Source organism: Onychomys torridus, chromosome 3, assembly GCF_903995425.1.
Source record: "Onychomys torridus chromosome 3, mOncTor1.1, whole genome shotgun sequence".
Classification (NCBI taxonomy): Eukaryota; Metazoa; Chordata; class Mammalia; order Rodentia; family Cricetidae; genus Onychomys; species Onychomys torridus.
The window spans coordinates 86,776,395-86,782,394 of record NC_050445.1 but is presented as its reverse complement, the minus strand read 5'-3'; positions in this window follow the sequence as shown (position 1 = coordinate 86,782,394).

The following is a 6,000-nucleotide window of genomic DNA, read 5'->3' as shown; positions in this document are numbered from 1 at the left end:
GACTGTCCCACATCACCACTGTGGAGTTTCAAACTTTATCTCTTAGCACAGCCAATGCAGTCATTCCCTCATCTGCTTCTCTCTAGCCTCTGGCAATTCATCTTTCTATCTATAGGGTTGCTAATCTGGATATTTCACACACTGGAGTGAAACAATGTGTGATCATTTGTGTCGATTTTCTTTCATTTAGCTGAATGTGTTCAAAGTTTCTGTATATTGTGGCATGTATCTGTTCTTCATTCCTTTCAAAGGTTGAGTAATATTCCATTATATGGATGAACCACATTTTGCTTTATTCATTTATTTATCAACAGACGTTTTTGCTGACATGATCTGGGTGTGTACTACTCAGGAGTGAAAGGAACTACCATGTACATGTGGGAAAGACTGTACTTTTAAAAGTTTACTAATAATTGTTCACCATTTTAGAAAAAAATACATTATTAAGAGCAACATGGGTTGTGGACTTGAATCTTGAATGTATCAGCTTCTTGCAGTTTGGATGTGTATGTGCTGAGTGTTTGGTTTTATGTATAACTACCTAAACATATACACAATTTCCCTCTAGTTCTGTACTTTAAAAAACAAAATACAATGTGTTTGTATAAATTTTCCTTTTCCTAAGATTCACTGAAGTATGTTCATTCATCTCTTTTACCCTTGCCTGTTAGAGACAAATTAGACATTTTCAAAAGTACATTTTCTTTCTCAATTGCTGTGAGAGAATAATTGAGCAGTATATTGATTTTTGTATTTTATATATGTAGGGAAGTCCTACTAGTCATGAATTTCATTACAGGAGAAAATGATGTCCAAAGTACGTATTATCAAAAGGGGGAATGGCTCTCATAGGATTGATAATTACTGTGTTAGGGAAGGAGGAGTGAACTTGGAGGCTCACATCCCATTGCTATTGGTTGTGCACACACAGGCATGTTCGCATTCTCTGGTATGAGTGGAAGTGAGCTGCATTTCCTGTTGTACTGGGTAAATGTGGCACAATGACAAGACCCTTAACAATGGCATTGCATTGTGTGTGCTTGTTCCTGATGGACATGTTTCCCAACAAAAGAAAACCAAAATTTGTAGCGGGACCAAGAGATACTTGATGGCTGTCTTTTTCTGCTACTAAAATTGGAATCAGTTTGCTAAAACTGCCAGGTGAAATAAAATTGTTTTTTTTTTGTTGTTGTTGTTGTTGTTGTTGGTTTTGTTTTTTTGCTTGGGTGAATTTTCACTGGGTATCCAACAATTCACTTTTGTTACTGCATTTTGTGGGAGTGGTAAAGTTTAGTTTCAGAGCCCTACCTGGTCTGGAACTCATTGTTTGGCTGATGCTGGTTTTGAACTTGCAGCCATCTTCTTGCCTCAGCCTCCTGAGTATTGGGATTACAGGCTTTCGTTACCACACTATGTTGGCACTGCTTTTGAAAATCTGGCGTAGACTTCGATGCTGTCTGTAATCTGACGAAGGGTCACTTTATAGGTTATAAGTATTTCTTGCTAAGATGTTCGATGGCTGACTTGTTTTGATACTTTTGAACCAATTCATGTCTTTAATTATATTATAATTTGGGCCAATTTGTCTTCCACCAATTTGTTTTTGATCTATTTCCTGCTATCAAATGCTTGTTTCTTCATTTGTACCTGATTAAACGACTGAGTCTTTTTGCTACTCTATATTTAAAGGGATGCAAATGTGTTGAATTCCTGGAGGTCATGACCATTATTAAAGCATTGTTTTAATGGACTAACCAGAGGTAAGGCTGGCTTCCATCAGCATGGCCTACCCACTTTGAAGAAACAGATGCCCCTGATAATGGGAGAAAGAAACTGTTATTGCTGGCAAGCAGCACTTTTAGGGCAGTCAAGAGGTATTTGTATATCTGAACCAGGCTACCCCATTTTCTGTAGTCTGAGTTCTTCTTCAGTTTCTTGAGTTATAATAATCTGATATTAGTGAGTGGGTGTAGTTTTATTGCTTTTACACCAGCAAGGAAACAGGCCCAGAGAAGGACACGTTCTGAGAAGGGAAATACTGCTTAGTCAGGAGCCCTAACACAACTCTCCTAACAGCTCTCCTGAGCAAAGTTTCAATACCAGGCATGACCAGATGCTCAGTTTTAATACCAGGTATGACAAGATGCTCATGACTACTGGAGGAAGCCTGCTGGTACTTTGTTGTTATAGGGAATGAAGCATGTGTAGCTGAAAATTTCTATGAACTCTTCATTACCGATATAATTCCTTTCCTAAATGATGGAGCTTTAAATGCTTGCATGTAGCTCTCATTCCCAACCCACTTACTCATTTTCTGAGAATCTACACATGTGCCCTTCCACTGTTCATACTCCTCACATTTTTGGAACATCTGTCTGTGTGCTTGAGTCTCTTTAATCATGGAAGGTGGTCAAGGACTGCTTAGGCTGTCAATCATTTACAAAGGCAGTCTGCATATAAAAATCAAACCTCTCTTTCACATGCCTGATGATAAAACACTGTGCAAACAGAATCCAGAATGTGGTTACTGAAAACCCTTCTCCTAGATACTATTGTCCAGGAATTAGACACACTAGAGGATGACTGTCACCATGGCTGTGAGCCCACATGCTTGTTTCTATCATTTAGCTCTCTCCATGGTAGAGCAGGTATCTAAAAATCTTTCCTTATACTGGCTCATACAGTAATTGTTCCAGGCTTTTGGAGCTGTCACAACTGTTCATTTGCTGTTGTAGCACAAAGGTTGATTTGTTAACAGGTAACTTTGCTAGAAAACAAACAAACAAACAAACAAAAACTTCATTAAAAAAAGGCAAGATTTAACGTAAGAGCCATAAAGAATTTGGAAATCCTGGATCTAGGGTTATATCTTCCTAATTCTAGAGTTAGGTTCATCATTTTCTTTTAATACTTTAGACTAGTTTCAAACAAGACCACTGCAAATGGTATTTGGATGTAATTTTCTTTTAATGAAACCAAATTATAGGTTACTATTTCCCTAATTATTCACAAACAATCCACTCTAGACTTTTGCCCTGGGTTGATCTCTGAGTCTCTGGAATTTAGGTTTTGGGACTTATGTCTTTTTGACAACAGTAGCTATATTAATTAATTCTAGCTCTTGGCCCCTCTCCCAGAAAGCTCAGAATTTCCCATACACTGGTATGATAGTGTTTGGGTAAATTCTCTTCTTTGGCATGAAGAATGAAGAGTGTAATTTCCCTCATGCAGGAGTGATGCACAGGAAACTCTCTCTCCCTGGCTGTGGAAGTGGGCTACATGCATCATCCCTCAACTCCACATTCCCAGCTTGGAATCAGCTCTGGTGGGAATATTTACACACACATACCTATAAGAACAAAGCAATCCTGTCCCCTCCCCCAGCACAGCACTGGGGTGGGAGTAGTTGAGTGACAGAAAAGAACTGGTTTGCAGTGTTACAAATCTCCTTCCCTGTCCTAGGTATATTTCTTTCCTTACAATATTCCTTCCAGGTATTTTAGCATGAAGATAATTTTTATTGACACAGAAAACAGGAACAGTAGCCACTTGAGAGTAACCTAAGTTCCCTGTTGCCCACACATGATCAGATCCTGGCAGACGTTTGCCTTTTCTTTGTTTTTCTTGCTTTGAGCAGAGATATAGAAAGCTTTTGGGGTTTTACTCTTAGTATTTCTGGAGAGAATGCCAATGGGAGAAAAGAACCTCCTGACTAGATTTTCAGAGGTGCTGTCATTCACACAGTCTTTCTTGATGATCTGAGGAATCTTTTGTCCAGGACTTTCAAAATTCTAAATGGGTACTTGAGCTAACTTACCATATTCCCAGTGTTAGCACTGGCTGTTACCGTATAGGATGCCAATATGTGAACCAGTGCCATTGTTTAAGTGACTCTGAGGTCAGGACCCAAATGCACTTACACAGATGCCACTTTACTTTGATTTTTCCTAAGGTAGGGTCTTGATATTGTTCCAGGCTGAACTTTATCTTATGATCCATCTGCTTCAGCTTCCCAAAGTGCTGGGATTACAGGCATACCCCACTATGCTCAGCTTACTTTAGCATTTGGGAAAACAATATGATACTTTCAAACCTTCTCATTAGTAATTCAATTTGAACTTAGTTCACTGCCAATAAAGTTGGGTCCTGCTGGAACAGACTAAATAAAAGGAAATTAAACCTTTGTCACTAGGGCTTGTTTCTGAGACACTGCAAGGGAACCCTCTACCATATTCTTTGAGACAGAGTTTCTCACTGGGACCTGGGGATCATAATTTTGAGACTAGGCTTGTTGAACAGAGGTCTTTAGACACCCTCCTGCCTCTGCCTCTCTAGTGCTGGAATCACAAGCATGTATCATCACACCTGCTTTTTACATGGGTTTGGGGAATTGAACTCAGGTTCTAATGCTTGTCAAACAAGCACTTTACAACCAGAGCATTCACTACAGTTCCACATACAATTGTTTGTTATCTGCATGGTCTTAGAAATTGACTGAGGTAACCGAGAACTGAATCAAAGACATCAACTCCTTCCTCAAAAAGATCAACAGCATTCATTGTTCTGTCTTTAGGCTCAGATGAGGCAAATATTCCATGTGTATAAATAAAAAACACTGGTAACCTCAGTTCCATCTGTGTACTCTTTGTTCTCATCTCCATTTGGCTTTCTTAAAAACAAAACAAAACAAAACAAAAAACTTTTGGGGCTCTTCATAGGAAGACCTTGACACAAGATTTTGGGGTAAGGAGTCTGCATGATGAACTTGAGACACACTGGTAAAGAAACAAGGAAACAGTTCAGGAATCAAAAGTAAACCAGTTAAGCTTGTTTATGAGCAGGCTATGGGTTTGGTCACCTCTGACCTACTTGGGACTCATGATGGATGGACAAACCTCTGCTATCCAATGCAGTAGCAGCTGGTCTAGTCAAAATGAAACCCGATTTTTAAATCAATGACAATTCTAAGCAGAAGTAAGTTCTTACACTATGATCACCTCAGCTGAGAGCTTGAGAGCCATATGTGCCAACAATTTCCCAACTAGACATCTCAAATGGAGGCCATCTTCAAATTGTAGAGTCGTTCTTTTCCACAGAGCTGGAACACAGTATGCTTCAGATTCTCCCACTTGGAAGGGAGGAAGTTGAGGGTTTTTATCGTCTAGTCTCCTCTGTTAGTGGTCAACGATTGCTTTCCTAATCCCTGTACCACACCTAGTTTTTTATAAGGATGTAAGTGGAGGATATGACTGGGCCCCAATGATGCCTATTATAGGTATAAATCAGATTGGGTGAATCCCAGCTTCCAAGCCCCCTTCAGATAGAACTCTATGTTTTAATTGTGTGTGTACATTCAACATGATGTGACTTCAAGCTCCCTTTCCCAATGTCATACAGCTCTAGAGGTGCTTTTATCTTTGCAAACACATCCAGCTCTTCCTTGCTTGGCCTTGGCCACCTGGAATCTGCATAAAGCCTCTTCATTATCACTCCCCTCAACTCTCTCATTTCCTGATATGCTCCTGTTCTCAAGGCAAATGCCACACCCTCAAGGCATTCTGTGAGTATTCTACTTAAAGCTAGCAGTTCCCTCCCATCATTTACTCTCTTGGTACCTTTGGAACTTCTTGGGTCATGATTCTTAGTCACTACTTGTGTCATTCATAGACAGTATAATGTCATTCTCATTACTGTGGTGGCATATTGTAAAAACTCAATAGATGGTTGTTCTTTGAATGAATAAATGACTGAATGAATAAATGTGATCTTTAACAGCAAGTGAGATGGGTATTAAAAAAACAACAACAGAGGCCATACTTCTGGAGTAATAGAGAATGCTATATAATCTGCTTACCAGTTAGCCTGAATGAGTTGACAGCTATGTGTCATGACATTTGTCAATGGCATTGTTCAATTGTGGCTTACACTGGCATTTTCCAGTGCCTGAAAAATACTAGTAGTAGTACTAGTGAATGGAAAATTCTAGACAGTTCAGTATGG